We start from the raw sequence: 26,704 nt of genomic DNA, 5'->3' as shown, positions 1-26,704 counted from the left end.
AAATCCAAGAGGGGCTTGCAATTCTTGGGCCAACCATAAAAAGGGGAGGTGCTTACTACTGGGGCCTCTCCCTCCAAAAGGGGCATCACCAGCACTCCCTCCATTGCCCCTGGGAGTGCCCCCTTCCTTTACTTGGTGGTCCCTGGGGTCAACAGAATAAGCAGCGAAAGGCAAGGAAATAGGGTGGCTTGCTGTGTCCACCTCCCCACCATAATTTGCACACAGCGGGTGGGAGAGCAGTAGCAATTTTGAGGGAGTGCTGCAGGGGGGAGGGAAATAGAGGATGAGGCAGAATATATGGCGGTAGACATCATTGCTCGATTTTCCCAGATTTTCGGTTGCTATCCCGCCTGATTTCAGACAGGATAGCAAAGGAAAATCCAGCCCAAAGACTGCATTTATATAAGGCCCTTATCAGATCTCTCAGAAACATCTCTAATTCCTTCGCATACGTGAATTTGAAGTGCATGACTGTTATGTAATGCAGGATCTCACAAACAGCCAAAAGGTAGAGCAAGTTGACCTGTTTTTGGTTGAGGAGGAATTCCATGCTCTTCTTCACACGGTGCCATAGGATTTTCATTCTCCACCTGAATGGCCAGAACAACCACACTGGGCCTCGGTTTAATGTCTAATATGACAGCACCTCTGACAGTGCAGCATTCCCTTGTATAGTACTGGAGTGTTAATCTAGATTGTGTCCTCAAATCCTAGAATGGGGCTTGAACCTTCAACCTTCTGAGTCAAGGCAAAGAGCGCTACCAACTTAGCCAAGCTGACAAACAAAAAAATAGTGGCAATAAAAAAGAATCAGGCAATCACAACACACCTGCAATAATCATGTCCTGTGGAGCAGCTAGTGAGCTATTTAATGCCTATCTATAGTACATATAAAAAACACTGAGTGGTCTTAATATTCCAAAGGCACTGTAGCAATAAGCATCACTCTGAATATCACTTTATTGGGAAGATTTTATCAACCAGCAGTTCTCAGGCAGGTGGTGGGCGGGGCAGGCAGTCCACTTGCTCGTTGTCATCAGTGTGAGGCCCAGACTATTTTAACAGTTGAGCCTCATTTGAATATGATTGGTGGGCTGTCCACATGATCATGGGTAGTCTGCCCACTTGGAGGGTGGAATTTCCTGTAGGCCACTTGCCTAGTAGTTAGAGTGAATGCACCTCTTAAAAGGAGGTTCTTTAAAGAAGTATTCCCAAATTCTCAATGAATATACATTCTATTGAGAAATAAAAACTCCACGGGAAAAGTGATCCATCCGTGGCTAACTAAAGAAGTTAAGGATAGTATTAGATTAAAAAAAGACTTTAATGCTGCGAAGAATAGTAGTAAGCCTGAGGATTGGGAGAGCTTTAGAAACCAGCAAAGGATAACCAGAAAAATTGATAAAAAGGGAGAAAATAGAATATGAAAGAAAACTAGCAAGAAATATAAAAACAGATTGTTAGAGCGTCTACAAGTATGTAAAAAGAAAGAGAGTAGCAAAAGTAAGCATTGGTCCCTTAGAGGCTGAGACAGGAGAAATTATAATGGGAAACAAGGAAATGGCAGAGACTTTAAACAAATATTTTTTATTTGTCTTCACAGTAGAAGACACAAAAAGCATACCAAAAATAGTGGGGAACCAAGGGGCCAATGAGAGTGAGGATCTTAAAGTAACTAATATAGTAGAGAAAAAGTACATGAGAAACTAAAAAGGAAGAAACACTTGCAGTTATATAGCACCTTACATGACCACCAAACGTCCCAAAGTGCTTTACAGCCAATGAAGTACTTTTTGACGTGTAGTCACTGTTGTAATGTAGGAAACACGGCAGCCAATTAGCGCACAGCAAACTCCCACAAACAGCAATGTGATAATGACCAGATAAACTGCTTTAGATGTTGATTGAGGGATAAGTATTGGTTAGGACACTGGGGATAACTCCCTTGCTCTTCTTTGAAATAGTGCCATGGACCTTTTACATTCACGTCCACCTGAGAGAGCAGATGGGGTCTCAGTTTAACGTCTCAACTGAAAGACGGCACCTCCAACAGTGTAGTACTCCCTCAGTACTGCATTTCTAATGGGACTAAAAGCCGACAAATCCCCTGGACCTGATGGCCTACATCCTAGGGTTCTAAAAGAGGGGGCTGCAGAGATAATGGATGCATTGGTTGTGATCTTCCAAAATTCTCTCGATTCTAGAATGGTCCCAGAGGATTGGAAGGTAGCAAAGGTAATCCCGCTATTCAAGAAAGGAGGGAGAGAAAAAACAGGGAACTAGGCCAGTTAGCCTGAAATCAGTCGGTGGGAAAATACTGGAATCCATTATTAAAGAAGTGGTAACAGAGCACTTAGAAAATCATAATATGATTAGGCAGAGTCAACATGGTTTTATGAAAAGGAAATCGGGTTTATCAAATTTATTAGAGTTTTTTGAGGATGTAACTAGCAGGGTAGATAAAGGGGTACCAGTGGATGTAGTATATTTGGATTTCCAAAAGGCATTCGATAAGGTGCTACATAAAAGATTGCTATGCAAGCTAAGGGCTCATGGGGTTGAGGGTAATATATTAGCATGGATAGAGGATTGGTTAATGGACAGAAAACAGAGAGTACGGATAAATGGGTCATTTTCCAGTTGGCAGGCTGTAACTAACGGGCTGCCGCAAGGATTAGTGCTTGGGCCTTAGCTATTTACAATCTATGTTAATGACGTAGATGAAGGGACCGAGTGCAATGTATGCAAGTTTACTGACGATACAAAGCTAGGTGGGAAAGTTAGGTGTGAGGCAAAGAGCTTGAAAAGGGATATAGACAAGTTAAGTGAGTGGGCTATAAGATGGCAGATGGAGTATAATGTGGGGAAATGTGAGGTTATTCACTTTGGTAGGAAGAATAGAAAAACAGAATTATTTTTTAAATGGTGAGAAACTATTAAATGTTGGTGTTCAGACATAGTCTCAGGATAAGGGGTCAGCCATTTAGACTGAGATGAGGAGGAATTTCTTCACTCAGAGGGCTGTAAATCTTTGGAATTCTCTACCCCAAACGACTGTGGATGCTGAGTCGTTGCGTATATTCAAGACTGAGATAGACAGACTTTTAGGGCTGGATTTTCATGCAGCAGTCGGGAAGGAGGCGGGACTACAACTTTCGGGTTTTCACACACACACACAGAATCCCCACAGTGCAGATAGAGGCCATTTTGGCCCATCGAGCCTGCACCGACACATATCCCACCCTATCCCCGTAACCCCGTAACCCCACGTATTTAATCCCCTAACACTAAGGGTCAATTTATCATAGCCAAATCAACCTAACCCGCACATCTTTGGACTGTGGGAGGAAACCGGAGCACCCGGAGGAAACCCACGCAGACACAGGGAGAATGTGCAAACTCCACACAGACAGTCGCCCGAGGCCAGATTTGAACCCGGGTCCCTGGCGCTGTGAGGCAACAGTGCTAACCACTATGCCACCGTGCCCGCCTCCATCGACGTCCGGCCAATCCACGCGATTTTCCCTTGATTGACCTGTTGAGCCCGCCCAGCCGGCTCAGCAGGCCAATTAAGGCCACCCGGCAACAGGTGATGTCACAGACTGAAATTTCATCTGTCAAGACATGCTGACAGATGAAATATTAGTGTTTCACAGCTGTTTGAAGCTGTCAAACACTGACAGTCTGACTTCTAACTTGAGTCCTTCTACGCAGACTCAGTTAGAACTCTTACCGGCACTGAAAGCTGAAGGCTGTCACTTTTGACATTCTGCTTTCAGTGCCGGCTGAGTGATGGACTCCCGACGCCTAGAGGAAGAAAGGCTGTTAAGGTAAGTACAGGTAATTTAAACATCTTTACACACTTTAAACACACCAAACACACTTACCTTTACACTCATGCACCCATCACTCACCTGAACACGACATCTCGACCCCTCCAAGTCCTTCAACCCGACAGCCCGCCTGCTCTAACCTGGCGTGGTTTGGAGCCGTCGGGAATCCCACACGACACCCCTCAAAATAGGGATTAGGCTATGTTAGATCCATGTGTTAATGGAGACACGAAATGCAGGAGTTGATTTAACAAGTGTTTACTGAACAAAGTTTGGAGGTGAACGAACTACACAAGACGCTACACAGGCCTATGTACAGTACACAGGGGCTTCAAAAACATAGTTCCTCTTAAAGGTACATACACTACAATTCCTCCCCTTTTAGATAAATAGTACATAACATTTTAAGTAATCATTAAATAACATTTTTACAAGAACAATAATATACACATTTGCTGAAGTTAATCAATTACAAATTCAGTCTCTCTGGAGGCTTCCTGACTCGGTCCGGATAACGCCTCGGTGGTGTAGTAGGTTTCGGTGGTGTATTAGGTTCTTTTGGCAAGGTCGATTCGGCTTCAATGCCAGTGTCGGGTTCATCTGGTTCCAGTATCACCGGATCAGAGGTAGATACTATGGGTATCTCTGCTTCATCACTAGGCGTATAGAGTTGTGGTGTAGGTTGTCCTTTTTCGGATGACTCTATGATCTGGTCAGCATGGCACCTTATTATGCTTTCTCCAATGTCCACGGTATACATCAGCGGTCCTAGTCATGTGCAAATAGTTCCAGGCTGCCATTTCTTGGTACGGTAGTCCCGGGCCAAAACTGGTTGACCTATCTGGAAGGTTCTAGTTGGCCTTTCATTCATGCTTTGAAATTGCTGGTTCTCTACGTCCCTTCTGACGTTTGGCTTGACCAAATCCAGCCGGCATCTTAGTCTTCTATTGAAAAACATCATGGCGGGGGTTTGGTTTGTAACCACATGTGTTGCATTCCTGTACGCAAACAAGAAGTTATCTACCTTATGTTGTAGATTTATGTCTTCATTACCCATGGCCTTTATGGCCTTCTTGAAGGTCTGGACAAACCTTTCAGCCAATCCATTGGTGGCGGGATGGTATGGGGCGGACGTGTAGTGCTTAACCCCATTGTTTTTTAATAACTTCCTGAATTCTTTGGATACAAATTGCGGTCCATTATCAGAACAGATCTGTTCAGGCAGCCCATTCCTGGTGAATATGGTCCTTAATATTGTGATGGTTTTTTCCGTGGTGGTGGAGGACATCTTTATTATCTCCGGCCACTTGGAGTGTGCATCAACCGCGATTAAGAACATTGAGTCCATAAATGGACCAGCAAAGTCGATATGTACCCTTTGCCATGGAGATGAGGGCCACTCCCATGGATGTAGAGGGGCTTGTGGTGGGGCGTTTTGGACCTTCTGGCATCCTAGACAGCTCTTGGTCATTTCTTCGATGTCTCCATCGATACCTGGCCACCACACAAACGCTCTGGCTAAGTTCTTCATTTTCACTCCACCCAGATGCCCCTCGTGAAGCTCCTTTAGCACTCTATCCTTGAGTTTGGGTGGAATCATCACTCTGGATCCACACATCAAGGTTCCTCGGCACACTGACAGCTGTTCTCTTCTTTGTGCGAATGCTGGCAACAGTGGTTCGCCATGTGCTGGCCAGCCCTTCACCGTTAAATCGTAGACTCGTGAGAGAGTCGGGTCATTTCGCGTTTCCTTTTCAATGGTAGAATTTGTCACCGGTAGACATTCCACTATGGCCGAGTGGAACATCTCCACTGGGTCCACTGTAGGCGCCTCTTCCACCGTTGGCAACGGTAGGCGCGATAACCCGTCAGCATTCCCATGCTGTTTTGTTCCTTTGTATTCTATGTCATATTGGTGTGCCCCTAGGAAAAGGGACCACCTCTGTAGCCTTTGCGCTGTCATAATGGGAACGCCCTTTTTAGGGTTGAATATGGAGGCGAGGGGTTGATGGTCAGTCAACAAGGTAAATTTTTGTCCGTGTAGGTAATGGTCGAATTTCTTCACCCCCCACTCCAGGCTGAGTGCCTCCCTGTCGATCTGGGCATAGTTACGCTCAGCTGAGTTCAATGAGCGTGACGCAAAAGCTATCGGCCGCTCCGAGCCATCAGGGAATCTATGCGATAATACCGCTCCCATGCCGTAAGGGGATGCATCGCACGCCAGTCTGATTGGCAGTGATGGGTTGTAATGAGCCAACACTTCCCTGGACGTGATCAAGCCTTTGCATTTATGGAAGGCACGTTTACAGTCTTCGCTCCATTTCCAAACTACTCCCGTTTGTAGCAGTGCGTTAAGCGGGTGCAGAACCATCGACAAGTTTGGCAAAAATTTATGATAGTAATTTACTAATCCCAGGAACGACGTTAATTGTGAGACATTTTCAGGCGCTGGGGCCTTTACGACCGCCTCAATTTTTTCAGGTGACTTATGCAACCCTTCTTCGTTAATGACATGGCCACAATATGATATTTGTTTCTGGAAAAATTCGCACTTGGGGCGATTTGCTCATAGGCCTCGTTCTCTCAGCCTCGTGAGCACCTGCTCCAAGTTGGCAAGGTGCTCGTTGTCGTTTTCTCCTGTTACAAGGATGTCGTCTAGGTAGCATTGAGTCCCCGGAATCCCTTGCAGGACTTGCTCCATAGCTCTTTGCCAGATAGCCGGAGCTGATGCCACTCCGAAAACCAGTCGATTGTACTGGTACAGGCCTTTGTGTGTGTTTATCGTGAGATACTTTTTAGAGGCCTCCTCAACCTCCATCTGTAGATATGCCTGTGCTAAGTCAATTTTGGTGAAACGTTTCCCTCCGGATAGTGAGGCGAAAATATCTTCTATCCTCGGAAGAGGATACTGTACCGTGTGAAGAACCGGGTTTACAGTCACCTTGAAGTCCCCACAGATGCGAACTTTTCTCTGTTCTTCAGATTTATCATTATTCAACGTTTTCTTCATGACCGGGACGATGGGTGTTGCCCACTCGCTCCAATCTACCTTGGATAACACGCCTGCTTTTTCCAAATTCTCCAGCTCTGCCTCGACGGCTGGACGAATTGTGTATGGTACCGGCCTTGCCTTAAAAAACTTGGGAATTGCCGCATCTTTCACTTTTATTGAGGCGGTGGCGCCTTTCAGGGTTCCTAGTTCCTGTTGAAACACTTCTTTGGCGTTAGCCAAGATTTCTTTTAATCGTCCAGGTATGACGTCATCATCGTTTTTTTTCTTACTGATCACCGTCAGTGTCTGAATGGAGTGCCAGTCTAAACGTATCTTTCTGATCCATTCACGTCCCAACAACGGTGGACCACCATCTTGCAGAACGTATAAATACAACTTCTGTATTTCCTTGCCGTTGTATACAACAGGCACCCTTATTTTCCCTCTGGGGTATACTTTCTGCCCTGTATATGTCTTCAAGATAATGGATATGTCTTTCAAAGGTATATGCGGAAATAGCCGCTCGTAATTCCGTCGACTCATGACGGTCAGAGCTGATCCTGTATCTAGCTCCATTTTGACTGGGGACCCCGCTATCGTGAGGGTAACCCAAATGGTCTGGTAATCTTCTTTGGCAATTACATTATGTAATTTGAGACAGCTTAGTCTCTTGTTTCCGGAGTCGCTATCGCTCTTCTGGTCTTCGGAGCTACTGCCCGTCATCATTTGTACCTTTCTGTACTTTTCCTTATTGACCTTTTTACTGTCAGCGGATTTCTTTCCAGATCTGCATACACGTGCAATGTGTCCCATCTTTCCGCATTGCCTGCATGCTTTGTCCTTGAACCAGCAGTCCTTCTGGTCATGGGTGGATCTGCCGCAGCGATAACATCTCTCGAAACCCCGTGTCATTTCATGGGTGCCGAAGTCCTGTGGCTTTTGCTGTATCTCTGCAGCTCCTCTTGCTGCTGCTTCGTATGATACAGCCACACTGAAAGCCTTGTCCAGTGTCAAATCTTTCTCAGAAAGTAATCTTTTCTGTGTTCCTTCGCTTAGGAGACCGCAGACGAATTTGTCTCGTAGAGAATCTGCCAGTCCTGCCCCGAATTGGCAGTGCTTTGACAGCTTTCGTAATTCGGTGAGGTAATCAGCGTTACTTTCATTCTTGTGCTGATTCCTCCTGAAGAATTTGAATCGTTCCGCTATCAGCAGCGGTGTTGGGTTTAAGTGCTCCTGTAAGGTCTCAACAATCTCCTTAAAATTCTTGTCCATCGGTTTGGCTGGAGTGATCAAGTTTCGTAACAGCCCGTATGTCCTTGCGCCCATCAGATTTAGAAGTACCGATGCCTTTTTATCATCTGCTACTTCATTCGCCTTGCAATATACCTCCACTCTTTCCACATATGTGGTCCAATCTTCTATATCACTATCGAAAGCAGTAATATTGCCAGTCTTCGGCATCTTGAAAATCTAAAATGGCGCTTCCTCTGTCCCCGATGGTTCAAAATGGCGCCTTCCGTGCTTTTCTTTCTTCCCCGCCGAGTTGAGATGGCGCCTTCCGCGCTTTCCCGCTGCTGCCGCTGCTGCCAATGCTGTTCTCCGTGGTTCCCGTTGCGACCTGCAGTTTTTCGCGGTATTTCTATTTTTTTTAATATATCGCTTCAATAGTTTCTCCGTTACTTGGAGAACTGTTCCCGTCGTGGAGTGGACCCTCTGGGACTTTCCCCTCCCTCTGCTCGGTCCGAACGCCGACCTGCTTTGCAGCACTGGACGCGCCCTGAGTGCTCCACCCTCTCTCTCTCTTTGTCTCTGCCTCCCGACTCGCTGCCCGGCCCCGTTGCAGAGCCACCCGATCGAGCTCTAGCCCGCTGCAGCCCAGGAAGGATCAGTGTACTACCTGCCACCAGCCCGTTTAGCTGGGGAAACCACAGACTGGAGACCAAGCCTGGCCCTCGTTTTCGAGTTTCTTTGAGTTATTTATTTATTTTTCTTGCTTCTGGCTTCGACCTTCGTCTGAGGAATCGATCCCCTTGAGGTGCTGCCGAATTGCAGGTAAGTTCGTTTCTAACTCGTTGCCACTGTTAGATCTGTGTGTTAATGGAGACATGGAATGCAGGAGTTGATTTAACAAGTGTTTACTGAACAAAGTCTGGAGGTGAACTAACTACACAAGACGCTACACAGGCGTTTATACCCAACTGGTCACCACTGGTACTACAGTACACAGGGGCTTCAAAAACATAGTTCCTCTTAAAGGTACATACACTACAGGCTAAAAACTGCCTGTTAACTACCTGTTAACAGGCAGTTATTTGGCACTAATCCCTTCCCGCCTCGGGTCGGCGGGTCCCAGTGCGGGGCGGGTACCCGCCTCCTTTGAAACTTACGTGGAAGCGGGTTTTGGGCGGGATGGTGTCGGGATCCCCGAATTCAGGATTTTAGCCCCCCGCTCACCTAAAAGCCCGCCTCACGGCACACTGAAAATCTAGGCCTTAGACTCTAGGGAATCAAGGGATATGGAGATCGGGTAGGAAAGTGGAGTTGAGTTCAAAGATCAGCCATGATCTTATTGAATAGCAGATCAGGCTCGAGGGGCCATATGGCCTACTCCTGCTCCTAATTCTTATGTTCTTATGTTGCATTCAAGTGTGAAAAAAATTCTGGTTGCACCGAGAGGTGGGAAGAGTGAAGGAGTAGTCAAGGAAGAGCACCTAGCTTCTCCGACTCAGCTGTTGGTTGAGGAGGTGATGGCACAGAGGGAGATATTCTTCCAATCTGATGGTAGGAAAGTGCCCAAGCAAATTCTAGCAGGCATAGAGAGAGGTGGCAAACATTGACAATGCCTATAGCATCAATCCCAGGACCTGGGTTCAGTTTCAGAAGAGCTTCAATGACCTTCCTAGATCAGCAAGGGTGGGTACAAGTCTTTCCATCTCCATTTCTTTGCATTACACTTGGCACAACACTGTCACCCCTCCCCCAGCATTCTGTACACTTCCCTCCCCCACTCCACCAATCACAGGGGGGCACTGCAACAATTCTCCTTCTCACTCCAATCACACATTCATCGTTTACTTACTGCCTTCACAGGAGTCATTAACAAAATCCTGTTTTCACCTGGTAGCAAATGCTAAACATTGCTCTCTTTGACAAATGCTTTCTCATTTCACTGTCCAGCCACCTTTTCTCTATTGAACACCTCCCCATCCTGCTCGTAACTAGCTGCTACTCACTCTCAGCATGCACAATGTATGAAGAAGCCCCACAAGTATGCACATTCCTTTTCAGCAGCCATTCACTAACTCTCTCCCTCTCTTTCTGTATGAGAAAATGGCTCACAATGCACGGGAGAGAAGTAAAACCAGGGAAGACCAACAAGCATCTAGACCCTCATCTACATGGAGCTGACAGCCATTGATATAGTAAGGCCATCAAGAGCTAAGAGCATTGATGATGGTGAGGCTGTAATGTTATCTTATATCTTAGTATTAAGAGGCTTACGAGTAGATATCGTTGAGTACTCTTTATTAGGTCTTGAGTCAGTGCCAGCTCGTGCAGTACTGCCGCATGGCCAAGATGGCTTCCTATTTATACGACTGCCGTCAAGCAGCTGTCTTTACTACAGCTACCGTAAAGCAGCTGTCTTTACCACAGCTACAGTTATCTGTACATCTTTCCCCCTCAACAATGACATAAACAGTAAACACCATAACATAACATAACACATAGAACACATATTAACAACATATAAAAACAGTCAGTGTAACTACTATTAATTACTATTAACAACATGTAAAAACTGTCAGTGTAACTATACCTTGCAATAACTGCCGGTACATATAAACACTACCCACACCCAGAAGTCCATTAGCAGTTTACAGTCTTTCCCTTGTCTGCAGGTCAAGTCTAACGACAGGCTTTCTGGTGCGCTGTGACCTGCGTAGCTGAGCGGGTATTTGCTGGGCCAACCCAGTTGTGTCCATTAAGTTCATGTCTGTACCACACGGATCCCTTGTCTCATTGTCACCCCTGTGTACTTCATCACTTTGTGGCATTGCCCTCGTCTCCTCGTCACTCTGTCGGATTTCCATCATCAGCTCATCCTCTCTGTCCTCCTGCAGCTGATAGGTCTCGGTGGTTTTCAGTAGGTGCCCCCTGTTTCTGCGATACACATTGCCATTTTCTGTCATGACACTGTATGACCTGGGGGTGACCTGTTGTAGAACGGTGGCTCTTTGTTTGCTTGTAGTGATACTCCTGACATGTAGCACACTCACTGATCATCTGGTCAATATCAGAGTTCATGTTTGTCCAGTAGAGTGCCTCACATGCTCTCCTTTTTGACTTTTCCACACCCAGGTGCCCTTGATGTATCCTGTTAAGCATTTCTCGTCGCATAGAGATGGGCACTACAATCCTGTCACACTTAAGAAGTAGTCCATTGACCACAGAAAGCTCAGACTGAATATGATGATATTGTTTACATGACCCTTTCTTCCAACCCTCTTGAAGATTTCTCATCACTTTCCTCAGAACAGGGTCCTTTGATGTCTCTGTGGCTATCTTTGATAGTTGTTCCTGTGAGGCGGGCAATGCTGCATAGATCATATCCACATGAAGGGCCACATCCTCTTCTGTTTCACTGTTTTGTGTGGCACGAGGCACAGCCCTGGATAGTGTATCTGCTATGAACATTTGTGTCCCTGGCACATATGTGAGCTCAAAATCATAACATTGTAGTCTCATCATTAGGCACTGTATCGTGATGACATGTCACACAGATTCTTTTTTGCGATCCCTAGCAGTGGCTTATGGTCAGTTTCTAGGATAACCTTGGGAAGTTCATAGATGTAGGTATGAAATTTTTCACACCCAAATGCCAAGCCCAGGCACTCCTTCTCTATTTGCGCATACCGGCACTCTGTAGCCGTCATGGAGCGTGACGCATATGCCACTGGTCGCCATTCTCCTTCATCTTCCTGTTGAAGGACAGCCCCTAATCCATCCTTAGAGGCATCTGTGGACACTTTTGTCCTCTTTTCAGGGCAGAAGAACTTCAGTAGGGGTTCACTTGCTAGAATGTGTAGCAGCCCCTTCCATTCATTCTCATGTTCATGTCCCCATTGGAACTCTGTCTCTTGGTGCAGCAGTTTTCTCAAGTGAGCGGTTTTCACTGCTAGATTTGGAATGAATTTCCCTAGGTAATTAACCATGCCAAGGGCCCGCTGAACCCCTTTCTTGTCCTTTGGTTTTTCCATGTCATGTATGGCCTTTACCTTTGACTTGTCTGGCTGAATCCCTTCTGCAGAAATCTTGTCCCCGAGGAATGTGATTTCATTGACGCTGAACTGACATTTGTCTTTATTTAGTTTGAGTCCATACTGCCGTATCCTCTGAAGTGTTTTTTCCAGTCTGGTGTCGTGCTCTCCCTGAGTGGAGCCCCATACTACCAGATCATCCACGTACACCCGCACACCATCCAGGCCCTTGATGATTTGTTCCATTGCTCTGTGGAAGATTTCTGGGGCGGAGCTAATGCCGAAGGGCAGGCGCTGGTAAGAGTATCGACCAAACGGGGTGTTAAAGGTGCACAGCTTAGCACTCTCTTCATCAAGTTTCAGCTGCCAGAATCCATGCGAGGCATCCATCTTGGAGAACAATTTTGCTCCTGTCATTTCGCTGACTATTTCCTCTCAGGGATTTGATAGTGCTCTCTTTTTATATTAGCGTTAAGGTCCTTGGGAACCTATGCAGACACGCAATTTATCAGTCTTTTTTGAATTGACGCAAACCATGGAATTTACCCAGTCAGTCAGTTCCTCAGCCTTCTTTAGGACACCTAGTCCCTCCATGCGGTCTAGCTCTTTCTGCAGTTTCTCACGGAGGGCCACCGGAACTCTCCTGGGTGCGTGAATCACAGGTTGTGCGTCATCTCTCAGTTTGATGGAGTATGTAAAGGGCAGTGCTCCGAAACCCTGAAATACATCCGCGTACTTGTGTGTTATAGCATCATGCTTTATATTTGTACTGTCTTGGGGGGCACTCTGCACACAGTTCAGTTCATTAATAGTATAGACTCATTTTACCAAGCCCAAATCCATACATGCCTTATCCCCCAACAGTGACTCATGTCCTTCAGGCACTATAACAAACGTCAATGGGTGAATGCGATTTTTTACCTTAACATTCAGCCTACACGTTCCTTTTGTTTCAATACTTTGTCCATTGTACGCCTTCAAAGCCATTGTCTTGTTCAGTATTTTTGGTCTCACTTTGAGATTCCGTGCATCAATCCAGCTTATGAGGTTTGCCTTAGCACCTGTATCTAGCTTGAAGGGAACAATGATGCCATTTACCAGCAAGGGGGCTATCCAAACTTCAGTCTTTAGTCCTTCGGAATGTACTTCCTTTTCCATATCTTTACCCTGTTTTAAGTCATTTTGCACCATTCCAACATACAAAGTCTCCGATTCTGTGTCTTCAGTCTCAATAGCATGCACTGTCTTTTTACCTTCGGTTTTCTCTTCCCAAAAGCACATTTTAGCAAAGTGATTCCTGCCTTTACATTTTGCGCAGTTCTTCCCATAAGCCGGACATTGTCTTGCCACGTGTCTATTGCCGCACCATCTGCAATCGTATGGTGTCATAGTCCTGAACTCTGTGCGCCCTCTTGTGTCCCTTCTGTGTACTACATCCACTGGTAGGTTGTCCAGTCCCAGCGCTCTCGCGCCCGTTGCTGTAGTTCTCCCATCGAATGTTTGCGTGTGCATGGCTGAGAGTTCACTAGCATGACATATTTTTACTGCAGCATCCAAAGTTAAGTCATTGTCCCTAAGCATTCATTCCCTCACCTTCTTGTCAAGTATTCCGAAAATGACCTGATCGCGTATCATCGATTCCTTCAAGTCTCCAAAGTTACATGTTTGTGCTTTTGTTTTCAAGTCCGTCAGAAAAACATCAAAGGATTCTCCTTGCTTTTGCACGTGGGAGCGAAAAACAAATCTCTCGAACGTTTCATTCTTTTTAGGTGTGCAGCATTTATCGAACAAATCTATCACCTTGCCCAGATAATTTTTTTCACCTTCAGCTGCAAACGTAAATGTATTATACAGCTCGATTGCCTGCGAGCCAGCCACTGTTAGCAACAAAGCTACCTTACGTGTTCCAGAGCTAGTCGTGGCGTCAATCACTGTGAGGTAGAGAAGAAAGCGTTGTTTGAATTCGCGCCAATTTTCGTCCAGATTTCCTTCAAGTTGCAGACTAGTCGGTGGTTTTATCCCTTCCATTGTTGTGGTATGCCCGTATCGTGCGTTCTATAAATCCTGGTACCATGTAATGTTATCTTATATCTTAGTATTAAGAGGCTTACGAGTAGATATCGTTGAGTACTCTTTATTAGGTCTTGAGTCAGTGCCAGCTCGTGCAGTGCTGCCACATGGCCAAGATGGCTTCCTATTTATACGACTGCCATCAAGCAGCTGTCTTTACTACAGCTACCGTAAAGCAGCTGTCTTTACTACAGCTACAGTTATCTGCACAGAGGCTGGACCCTACACTGAGCCAGAGTGTCCGCCTATTAATTGTACCCTTTCATTGACCTCAAGCAATCATTCATTCAAGCAGCTTGGCAACTTTGCACTGCATAGTGATGCCAATCATCTGCTACTGTCAAGCCTTTCAGTCACTTGCAAACATTTGTCCCTCTCCCCTTGATGTAGGTCCTTCTCAACACCTGGAACTAATAGAAGAGGACTCGGAGGAAGACAACCTCCTGAAGAAGCAGCATCAACACAGAAATTGGTACCCCTGGTGAGTTACATAATGAGTTACAGGGAGTCTTCATTTGGTAATTCACAAAGCACGCATGAGCAGGATCAGGGGCTAATGGAAAGAATAGCTCGCCGAGGGCAAGCTTGGCTTCAATCTCTGCTGAGGTCAGAGATGCAAATTTCATTGGCCCAGTGTTCAAAAGAAAGCTGCTTTCTGCACACATGTAATTGTGCATTGGAAGGCCTGCCAATAAGCTGCTGCACAGAATCACAGAATCACAGAAACCCCACAATGCAGATAGAGGCCATTTCGGCCCATCGAGCCTGCACCGACACATATCCCACCCGATCCCCATAACCCCTACACCAACACATATCCCACCCGATCCCCATAACCCCTACACCAACACATATCCCACCCTATCCCCGTAACCCCACGTATTTAATCCCCCTAACACTAAGTGTCAATTTATCATAGCCAATCAACCTAACCCGCACATCTTTGGACTGTGGGAGGAAACCGGAGCACCCGGAGGAAACCCACGCAAACACGGGGAGAATGTGCAAACTCCACACAGACAGTCACCCGAGGCTGGATTCGAACCCGGGTCCCTGGCGCTGTGAGGCAGCAGTGCTAACCACTATGCCACCGTGCTGCACATGTTTGAATATTTGGACAAGACCGCTTCCAGCTTGTGTGGTGTTCTGTCGCAGGGTATTCGTACTTTGCACTCTACAATGGAGCATGTGGTTACATCTATGGATACTGCAGCCATGCCCTCACATCAAGGGGGTAGTTTAAACTTTTGGCAATAGCATAAAATGGGTGATATCGGATTGGCACACTGTTGTACATCCTGGCTGATTTTTCTTTCCATTGACTTTGGTGGAAAGGAAAATTGGGTGGGGTGTATAACCCCCCAATATCGCCTGTATTACATCATCACCGAAAGTTAAAATTACCCCCTTCAGAAGTCTGTATCACCAGCGCTTGCAGCTTTGTTACAAGCTTAAACTACTGTCATTCAGTCTCCAGGCTCCAACATTTGCACCACCTTGGACAGACTGGTGGACTACATGGATATGGGCTTCAATCACATCACTGATCTTATGCAGTCTGCTTTCCCACAGATCACTGGGAGTGATGAGCCACACTGCCATGTGAGTGGCAGTATAACAATGGCAGTGGAACATGTTGCCCTGCCTCATGACCCCCTCAACTAATGCCTACTATGGTGCCAGAAAGCCAGATAGGCTACATTGCCTTGGTACTTGGTATGGGAGCAAGGGAAACTCCATCTGTGATAAAGGGAAACAGTTTTTGTATGTTTTTAATTATTATACAATAGCTTGTTAGTTCTTTTTTTTTTCATTCCTGGAATGTGGGTGTCACTGGCAAGACTGGTATTTATTGCCCATCCTTAGTTACCCTTGAAAAGGTGGTGGTGGACTATCTTCTTGAACCTCTGCAGTCCGTGTAGTGAAGGTACTCCCACAATGCTGTTACGTAGGGCACTCCAGGAGTTTGGCCCACGACAATGAATGAACAATGATATATGTCTAAGGTAATGTTGTGTGGCTTGGAGAGCAATTTGTTCCCACGCATCTGTTGCCCTTGTCCTTCTTGATGGTAGAGGTCGTGGGTTTGGGAGGTGCTGCTGAAGAAGCCTTGGTGAGTTGCTGCAGTGCATCCTATAGATAGTACACACTGCAGCCACGGTGCACCAGTGATGGAGGGAATGGATGTTTAGGTTAGTGGATGAAGTGCCGATTAAGCAAAATGCTTTGTTCTGAATGGTATTGAGCTTCTTGAGTGTTGTTTCAGCTGTTTTTTATCCAAGCCAGTGAAGAGTATTCCAATACACTCCTGACTTGTGCCTTGTAGGCGGTGGAGAGGTTACTGTTTTTATTAGAATTTTTCCATATTCTGAAATTTTTATTCATATTTTTGGTGAGAACATTTTGGTTAATATTATTCATGAGAAAAATGTTGTTTCACCCTTTATAGTAAATTTGTTTTTAAAGTGCCTCAAATACAATATTTCATAGTTGAGTTGGTACATGATGAAGGGTGTCATGCCAGGAAAATGAGCAGACACCATACCCTATCCGGAGACCTTGGCCCACCTGCTAATGACTGAGGACAACTGCTTCAGCTTGCTCAGGATCAGCAGGGAGCCAGTTGTGGAGCTTTGCCAGCTGCAGCAAAGATATCTGCAGCCAAATGACAACATAAAGATGGGACTCTCTGTCAATGTGCCTGTAGCTCACTTCTAGCTCATATTGTAATCAGCTAATATGATGCTTATTCATGTATCAGACAGGTGACTGATGCCATGGCCATCACTTTCCTCTCCTTCATTAACTGTGAATAGTAAGCCCAATGTAACTGCATGGTTGCATTTCCCAAAGTACAAGGAGTCACTGATTGTTGACATATGTCCATCCTAAACCTCATCCTAGGAGACAGTTACTGACCATGTTTGTGTTGCAATGGTTTTATATGTGATGTCCCTGGAAGACGTGAGCATGGTAGGATTTTGGTTCTATGCTGTAGCTTGATTGTGCGGCCTACTGAAGCATGATACCTTAATGCGAGAAGCATCAGGAACAAGGTAGATGAATTAGCTGTGGAAATAGAGGTTAATAATTATGATCTAATTGGGATTACGGAAACATGGTTGCAGGGTGAGCAGGGCTGGGAGCTTAACATACAGGGGTATTCAGTATTTAGGAAGGATCGACAAAAAAGAAAGGGAGGAGGGGTAGCATTGCTAGTAAAAGAGGGGATAAATGCAATTGAAAGGAAGGATATTAACTCAGTTAATACAGAATCTATATGGGTGGAGCTAAGAAATAGCGAGGGGCGAAAAACATTAATAGGAGTGGTATATAGGCCTCCAAATAGTAAAATAGAGGTTAGGGAGGGCATCACGAGGGAAATTAGAGAAGCGTGCAATAAGAGCACAGCTGTCATCATAGGTGACTTTAACTTACATATAGATTGGACTAGCCTAATCAGTAAAAATAATGAGGAGGAGGAATTCCTTGAGTGTTTGAGGGATGGTTATCTGGATCAATATGTCGAGGAACCAACTCGGGAACAGGCTATATTGGACTGGGTACTGTGCAATGAGAAGGGACTAATCAGTAATCTTGTTGTACGGGGACCCTTGGGTCAGAGCGATCATAACATGATCGATTTCTCACTCGAAATGGAGAGCGAAGAAATTGACTCAGAGACTAAGGTCCTGAATTTAAACAAGGGGAATTATGATGCCATGAGACGGGAACTGAGTAGGTCTGAGTGGACAACGTTCCTGGGAGGACTGGAGGTAGATAAACAATGGCAAACATTTAAAGATAGAATGACAAAATTGCAAAAATTGTTTATACCAATCTGGCATAAAAGGAAATCTAAAAAGGTGACTCAACCGTGGATAACAGGGGAAATTAGAGACAGCATAAAATCCAAAGATAGGGCGTATAAAATAGCCAAAAAAAGCGCCAGAGCGGAAGATTGGGAACAGTTTAAGATAGAGCAAAGGAGGGCAAAGGGCATAATCAAGAGGGGCAAAATAGCTTACGAAAACAAGCTGGCGGAAAATATAAAAACTAACTCCAAAAGCTTTTATAAGTATATCAAAAGGAAAAGACTGGTGAAAACCAAAGTTGGTCCATTGCAGTCAGATACGGGGGAATATATAATGGGAAATAAGGAAATGGCAGATCAACTAAATGCATACTTTGGGTCAGTCTTTACGAAGGAAGACACAAAAAACCTCCCTGGGATATCGGGAAAAATAGGGACATTGGCAAAGGAGGAACTGACGCAAATCAATATCTCTAAGGATATGGTGTTAAGGAAGCTAAAGGGATTGAAGGTGGACAAATCCCCAGGGCCTGATAACATGCATCCTAGGGTACTGAAGGAGGTGGCCCTAGAGATAGCGGATGCACTAAGGATGATTTTTCAGAATTCATTAGACTCGGGAACAGTACCGATGGATTGGAGGGTAGCTAACGTTACCCCACTATTCAAAAAGGGGGGTAGGAAAAAAGCAGGTAATTACAGACCTGTAAGCCTTACATCAGTTGTGGGCAAAATGCTGGAGTCCATCATTAAGGATGAAATAGCGGAGCACTTAGCAAATGGGGACAGGATAGGACAGAGTCAACATGGATTTACAAAGGGTAAATCGTGCTTGACTAATCTATTGGAATTTTTTGAGGGAGTAACTGGTAGAATAGATGGGGGAGAGCCAGTAGATGTGGTGTACCTGGACTTCCAAAAGGCCTTCGATAAGGTCCCACATAAAAGATTAGCATGGAAAATTGAGGCTCATGGGATAAAGGGGAAAGTTTTGGCGTGGATAGGGAACTGGCTGTCAGATAGAAAACAGAGAGTTGGAATAAACGGCTCATTTTCTGAATGGCAGGCAGTAACAAGTGGGGTACCACAGGGATCTGTCCTGGGCCCCCAGCTGTTCACAATTTACATTAATGACCTGGATCAGGGAGTCGGATGCAGCATTTCCAAATTTGCAGACGACACTAAACTAGGAGGGGGGGTGGGCTCAGAGGAAGAGACCAGGAAGCTCCAGAGCGATTTGGACAGACTGGGCGATTGGGCGGATAAATGGCAGATGCACTATAATGTGGACAAGTGCGAAGTTATCCACCTTGGGTGCAGGAACGGGAGGGCAAATTATTATTTAAATGGCAATAGATTGGGAGAGGGGGAAGTACAGAGAGACCTGGGTGTTCTTGTACACCAGTCACTGAAGGCGAGCATGCAGGTGCAACAGGCGGTCAAGAAGGCAAACGGTATGCTGGCCTTCATAGCAAAAGGGTTAGAATACAGGAACAGGGATACCTTGCTGCAGCTGTACAGGGCACTGGTGAGACCACACCTCGAGTACTGTGTACAGTTTTGGTCGCCTCATCTGAGGAAGGATGTTCTTGCCATGGAGGGGGTGCAGCGGCGATTCACCAGGCTGATACCAGGAATGGCGGGAATGACCTATGAGGAGAGACTATGTAGTTTAGGGATGTACACACTGGAGTTTAGAAGATTGAGAGGGGACCTCATAGAAGTGTATAAAATTCTGACAGGTCTAGACAGACTGGATGCAGAAGGAATGTTTCCCTTGGCGGGTGAGAACAGAACTAGAGGACATAATTTAAGGATAAGGGCTAAACCATTTAGGACAGAGATGAGGGGGAATTTCTTCACTCAGAGAGTGGTGAACCTGTGGAACTCATTGCCACAGAGGGCAGTGTACGCCAGCTCATTAAATATATTTAAGAGGGAATTAGATATATTTCTACGGGCAAAAGGGGTTAAGGGTTACGGAGAGAAGGCGGGGACGGGATACTGAATTAAAGGATCAGCCATGATCTCATCGAATGGCGGAGCAGGCACGAAGGGCCGAATGGCCTACTCCTGCTCCTATCTTCTATGTATCTATGTATCTATGTATGAGTATGCAATGAAAGAGCTGTACGGCTGTGTGAGGGCTTGGCATGTGTGAACAGTGGAACAGGTTGATAGGCAACACTATGTGGAGCAATGCTGGGTCATCTATTGTTAGGTAGTCATATGTTAATGCTGTCTTCTCCCACATATGTTCCTGGGTTGTCCAGATACTGTACAGGATCACTGAACCTGGCTTACATCTTCTGCCAAACATGATGCACTGCTGTCTTGTGAGGAGGAGGCCCAAACAGGACAAACCTTCCTCATACCCAGCAGCATGCCCACTTTATCAGCCATCAGATGTGGTCAGGGGCTACACTGTTCCATTATTTGTACACGGATTTCATTTTGTGCTTCAACACTAGGTTAATCTTTCCTTGTTTTTTGGTTCTTCTTCCCCATACAACCTTTGGAAAAATTGACAAATATTTCAAACATTATTTTAAGCCTTTATAGGTTGACTGTCCCATCAGGTTTTTATGGACCAGGTGATACACCTCAATCATAGCCTATATGGTGAGCTTCAGCCTCCTTAAGCAATTCTATCATGACCAGTTATTGGCTGTATTGTGCTAGATCTGCTGCCTGTGTTAGTACCTGTTGTGACTTATTAACTTCTGTTGCCCACTGTGCTTGTGGACTTGTACGACATTCATTCAGAAAACTCCTGTAATATTCACCACTCTCCTACCAATCACAATCCTTAGCCTTCATTATTCTCACTAACTCCTGGTCTAACCCGGAGTTAAATATGTTTCCTGTGTCTCCACAGCTGTGGAATGCTACACAACTTCTTCATTAATGTTAACAAGTTAAATTGGCTTTTCCCCCATCCCACCCCTTTTCACTAGAGTTTTATACTCATGTTTTTGAGGGGTGGGGGTGCCTAGAGCAGTAATAAATGCAGGCATTTAATTTGTTGGTATGTTATCCTGACTTAATCTTTATTCATAGGTGAAGAATGTTGACCCCTCATTTTTAGAATATGCTTTTGAAAAATTATTATAGCATTTTATCACCAGTGGCCTGAAATCTCAATTCTTCAAAAACTGGATGAAATACTTTTTTTTTTGGGTCAGGACTAATCACTATGAAACCATGGGAATGCATGTTCTTAAATGTGTGATTCCTCTGAAAGTGATTTTGTTAGCAGCAACAAAAAAATCGCAGCCAATCATGATGCGCTTGCAATAATTATTCTGCAATGCTCCACAAACGTTGAGCCACTTAGTTCAAAACTTTCTTTCCTTGAAGGCTGGAAACAATTCTATTTGGAATCCTTCCACTTGAATTTTGTCCAAAACATGAATGCTAGAAATGGCAGTATTCAAATTGTTGCCAGAATCTGTACTCATCACATTTTACAGGAAAGTTATGAACTTGTATGGAAGTAAAACAGGAGCCAGCAACAGGCCTGAATAGTTAGTGGGAGGCTGCGGCAGGTGAGGAGAGTTGGGTGGGAGAACGCGGCAGGTGAGGAGAGTTGGGTGGGAGAACGCGGCAGATGAGGGGAGTTGGGTGGGGAGAACATGACAGGTGTGGAGAGTTGGGTGGGAGAAAGCGACAGCTGAGGAGAGTTGCGTGGGAGAACGCGACAGGTGTGGAGAGTTGGGTGGGAGAACGCAGCAGGTGAGGAGAGTTGGGTGGGAGAATGCGACAGGTGAGGAGAGTTGGGTGGGAGAATGCGACAGGTGAGGAGAGTTGCGTGGGAGAACGCGACAGGTGAGGAGAGTTGGGTGGGAGAACGCGACAGGTGAGGAGCGTTGGGTGGGAGAACGTGACAGGTGAGGAGAGTTGCGTGGGAGAACGCGACAGGTGAGGAGAGTTGGGTGGGAGAACGCTACAGGTGAGGAGAGTTGGGTGGGAGAACGTGACAGGTGAGGAGAGTTGGGTGGGAGCACATGGCAGGTGAGGAGAGTTGGGTGGGGAACGCGACAGGTGAGGATAGTTGGGTGGGAGAACGCGACAGGTGAGGAGAGTTGGGTGGGAGCACATGGCAGGTGTGGAGAGTTGGGTGGGAGAACGTGACAGGTGAGGAGAGTTGGATGGGAGAATTTAACAGGTGAGGAGAATTGGTTGGGAGAACGCGGCAGGTGAGTAGAGTTGGGTGGGAGAATGCGACAGGTGAGGAGAGTTGGGTGGGAGAATGCGACAGGTGAGGAGAGTTGGGTGGGAGAACGCAACAGGTGAGGAGAGTTGGGTGGGAGCACGTGACAGGTGAGGAGAGTTGGGTGGGGAACGCGACAGGTGAGGATAGTTGGGTGGGGAACACGGCAGGTGCGGAGAGTTGGGTGGCAGAACGCGACAGGTGAGGAGAGTTGGGTGGGAGAACGCGACAGGTGAGGAGAGTTGGGTGGGGAACACGGCAGGTGTGGAGAGTTGGGTGGCAGAACGCGACAGGTGAGGAGAGTTGGGTGGGAGAACGCGACAGGTGAGGAGAGTTGGGTGGGAGAACGCGACAGGTGAGGAGAGTTGGATGGGAGAATTTAACAGGTGAGGAGAGTTGGTTGGGAGAACGCGGCAGGTGAGGAGAGTTGGGTGGGAGAATGCGACAGGTGAGGAGAGTTGGGTGGGAGAAAACGGCAGGTGCGGAGAGTTGGGTGGGAGAACTTGGCGGGTGAGGAGAGTTGGGTGGGAGAATGCGACAGGTGAGGAGAGTTGGGTGGGAGAACTTGGCAGGTGAGGAGAGCTGGTTGGGAGAACGCGGCAGGTGAGGAGAGTTGGGTGGGAGAATGCGACAGGTGAGGAGAGTTGGGTGGGAGAACGCGGCAGGTGAGGAGAGTTGGTTGGGAGAACGCGGAAGGTGAGGAGGGTTGGGTGGGAGATCCCAGCAGTTGAGGAGAGTTGGGTGGGAGAACACGGCAGGTGCGGAGAGTTGGGTGGGAGAATTTAACAGGTGAGGAGAGTTGGGTGGGAGCAGGCGACAGGTGAGGAGAGTTGGGTGGGAGAATGCGACAGGTGAGGAGAGTTGGGTGGGAGAATTTAACAGGTGAGGAGAGTTGGCTGGTAGCACGCGACAGGTGAGGAGAGTTGGGTGGGAGAATGCGACAGGTGAGGAGAGTTGGGTGGGAGAACGCGAGAGGTGAGGAGAGTTGGGTGGGCGAACGCGACAGGTGAGGAGAGCTGGGTGGGAGAACGCGACAGGTGAGGAGAGTTGGGTTGGAGAACGCGACAGGTGACGAGAGTTGGGTGGGAGAACGCGACAGGTGAGGAGAGTTGGGTGGGAGAACGCGACAGGTGAGGAGAGTTGGGTGGGAGAACGCGACAGGTGAGGAGAGTTGGGTGGGAGAACGCGACAGGTGAGGAGAGTTGGGTGGGAGAACGCGACAGGTGAGGAGAGTTGGGTGGGAGAACGCTACAGGTGAGGAGAGATGGGTGGCAGAACGCGACAGGTGAGTATAGTTGGGTGGGAGATCGCGGCAGTTGAGGAGAGTTGGGTGGGAGAACGTGACAGGTGAGGAGAGTTGGGTGGGAGAACGCGACAGGTGAGGAGAGTTGGGTGGCAGAACGCAACATGTGAGTATAGTTGGGTGGGAGATCGCGGCAGTTGAGGAGAGTTGGGTCGGAGAACACGACAGGTGAGGAGAGTTGGGTGGGGAGAACGCGACAGGTGAGGAGAGTTGGGTGGGAGAACGCGGCAGGTGAGGAGAGTTGGGTGGGAGATCGCAGCAGTTGAGGAGAGTTGGGTGGGAGAACACGGCAGGTACGGAGAGTTGGGTGGCAGAACGCGACAGGTGAGGAGAGTTGGGTGGGAGAATGCGACAGGTGAGGAGAGTTGGGTGGGAGAATTTAACAGGTGAGGAGAGTTGGCTGGGAGCACGCGACAGGTGAGGAGAGTTGGGTGGGAGAACGCGACAGGTGAGGAGAGTTGGGTGGGAGAATGCGACAGGTGAGGAGAGTTGGGTGGGAGAACGCGACAGGTGAGGAGAGTTGGGTGGGAGAACGCGACAGGTGAGGAGAGTTGGGTGGGAGATCGCGGCAGTTGAGGAGAGTTGGGTGGGAGAACATGGCAGGTGAGGAGAGTTGGGAGGGAGAAAACGACAGGTGAGGAGAGTTGGGTAGGAGAACGCGACAGGTGAGGAGAGTTGGGTGGGAGCACGTGACAGGTGAGGAGAGTTGGGTGGGGAACGCGACAGGTGAGGATAGTTGGGTGGGAGAACGCGACAGGTGTGGAGAGTTGGGTGGGAGAACGTGACAGGTGAGGAGAGTTGGGTGGGAGAACGTGACAGGTGAGGAGATTTGGGTGGGGAACGCGACAGGTGAGGATAGTTGGGTGGGAGAACGCGACAGGTGTGGAGAGTTGGGTGGGAGAACGTGACAGGTGAGGAGATTTGGGTGGGAGAACGCGGCAGGTGTGGAGAGTTGGGTGGGAGAACGTGACAGGTGAGGAGAGTTGGGTGGGAGAACGCGACAGGTGAGGAGAGTTGGGTGGGAGCACATGGCAGGTGTGGAGAGTTGGGTGGGAGCATGTGACAGGTGAGGAGAGTTGGGTGGGAGAAGGCGACAGGTGAGGAGAGTTGGGTGGGGAGAACGCGGCACATGTGGAGAGTTGTGTGGGAGAATGCGACAGGTAGGGGAGTTGGGTGGGAGAATGCGACAGGTGAGGAGAGTTGGGTGGGAGAAAGCGACAGGTGAGGAGAGTTGGGTGGGAGAACGCGACAGGTGAGCAGATTTGGGTGGGAGAACGCGACAGGTGAGGAGAGTTGGGTGGGAGAATGCGACAGGTGAGGAGGGTTGGGTGGCAGAACGCAACAGGTGAGGAGAGATGGGTGGGAGAACGCGACAGGTGAGGAGAGTTGGGTGGGGAGAACGTGACAGGCGAGGAGAGTTGGGTGGGAGAACGCGGCAGGTGAGGAGAGTTGGTTGGGAGAACGCGGCAGGTGAGGAGAGTTGGGTGGGAGAAAACGACAGGTGAGGAGAGTTGGGTATGAGAACGCGACAGGTGAGGAGAGTTGGGTGGGAGAACGCGGCAGGTGTGGAGAGTTGGGAGGGAGAACGTGACAGGTGATGAGAGTTGGGTGGGAGAACGCGGCAGGTGTGGAGAGTTGGGTGGGAGCACTTGGCAGGTGTGGAGAGTTGGGTGGGAGAACGCGACAGGTGAGGAGAGTTGGGTGGCAGAACGCAACAGGTGAGGATAGTTGGGTGGGAGATTGCGGCAGTTGAGGAGAGTTGGTTGGGAGAAGGTGACAGGTGAGGAGAGATGGGTGGGAGAACGCGACAGGTGAGGAGAGTTGGGTGGGAGAACGCGACAGGTGAGGAGAGTTGGGTGGGAGAACGCGACAGGTGAGGAGAGTTGGGTGGGAGAACGCGACAGGTGAGGAGAGTTGGGTGGGAGAACACGACAGGTGAGGAGAGTTGGGTGGGAGAACGCGACAGGTGAGGAGAGTTGGGTGGGAGAACGCGACAGGTGAGGAGAGTTGGGTGGGAGAACGCGACAGGTGAGGAGAGTTGGGTGGGAGAACGCTACAGGTGAGGAGAGATGGGTGGCAGAACGCGACAGGTGAGTATAGTTGGGTGGGAGATCGCGGCAGTTGAGTAGAGTTGGGTGGGAGAACGTGACAGGTGAGGAGAGTTGGGTGGGAGAACGCGACAGGTGAGGAGAGTTGGGTGGCAGAACGCAACATGTGAGTATAGTTGGGTGGGAGATCGCGGCAGTTGAGGGGAGTTGGGTCGGAGAACACGACAGGTGAGGAGAGTTGGGTGGGGAGAACGCGACAGGTGAGGAGAGTTGGTTGGGAGAACGCGGCAGGTGAGGAGAGTTGGGTGGGAGATCGCAGCAGTTGAGGAGAGTTGGGTGGGAGAACACGGCAGGTACGGAGAGTTGGGTGGCAGAACGCGACAGGTGAGGAGAGTTGGGTGGGAGAATGCGACAGGTGAGGAGAGTTGGGTGGGAGAATTTAACAGGTGAGGAGAGTTGGCTGGGAGCACGCGACAGGTGAGGAGAGTTGGGTGGGAGAACGCGACAGGTGAGGAGAGTTGGGTGGGAGAATGCGACAGGTGAGGAGAGTTGCGTGGGAGAACGCGACAGGTGAGGAGAGTTGGGTGGGAGAACGCGACAGGTGAGGAGAGTTGGGTGGGAGATCGCGGCAGTTGAGGAGAGTTGGGTGGGAGAACACGGCAGGTGAGGAGAGTTGGGAGGGAGAAAACGACAGGTGAGGAGAGTTGGGTAGGAGAACGCGACAGGTGAGGAGAGTTGGGTGGGAGCACGTGACAGGTGAGGAGAGTTGGGTGCGGAACGCGACAGGTGAGGATAGTTGGGTGGGAGAACGCGACAGGTGTGGAGAGTTGGGTGGGAGAACATGACAGGTGAGGAGAGTTGGGTGGGAGAACGTGACAGGTGAGGAGATTTGGGTGGGGAACGCGACAGGTGAGGATAGTTGGGTGGGAGAACGCGACAGGTGTGGAGAGTTGGGTGGGAGAACGTGACAGGTGAGGAGATTTGGGTGGGAGAACGCGGCAGGTGTGGAGAGTTGGGTGGGAGAACGTGACAGGTGAGGAGAGTTGGGTGGGAGAACGCGACAGGTGAGGAGAGTTGGGTGGGAGCACATGGCAGGTGTGGAGAGTTGGGTGGGAGCATGTGACAGGTGAGGAGAGTTGGGTGGGAGAAGGCGACAGGTGAGGAGAGTTGGGT

This window comes from Somniosus microcephalus, chromosome 6, assembly GCF_052327205.1.
Source record: "Somniosus microcephalus isolate GS21.2 chromosome 6, FLI_Smic_1.0, whole genome shotgun sequence".
In the NCBI taxonomy this organism is placed as follows: domain Eukaryota; kingdom Metazoa; phylum Chordata; class Chondrichthyes; order Squaliformes; family Somniosidae; genus Somniosus; species Somniosus microcephalus.
The sequence above is the reverse complement of the archived record's forward strand: the minus strand, read 5'-3'. Positions refer to the sequence as shown.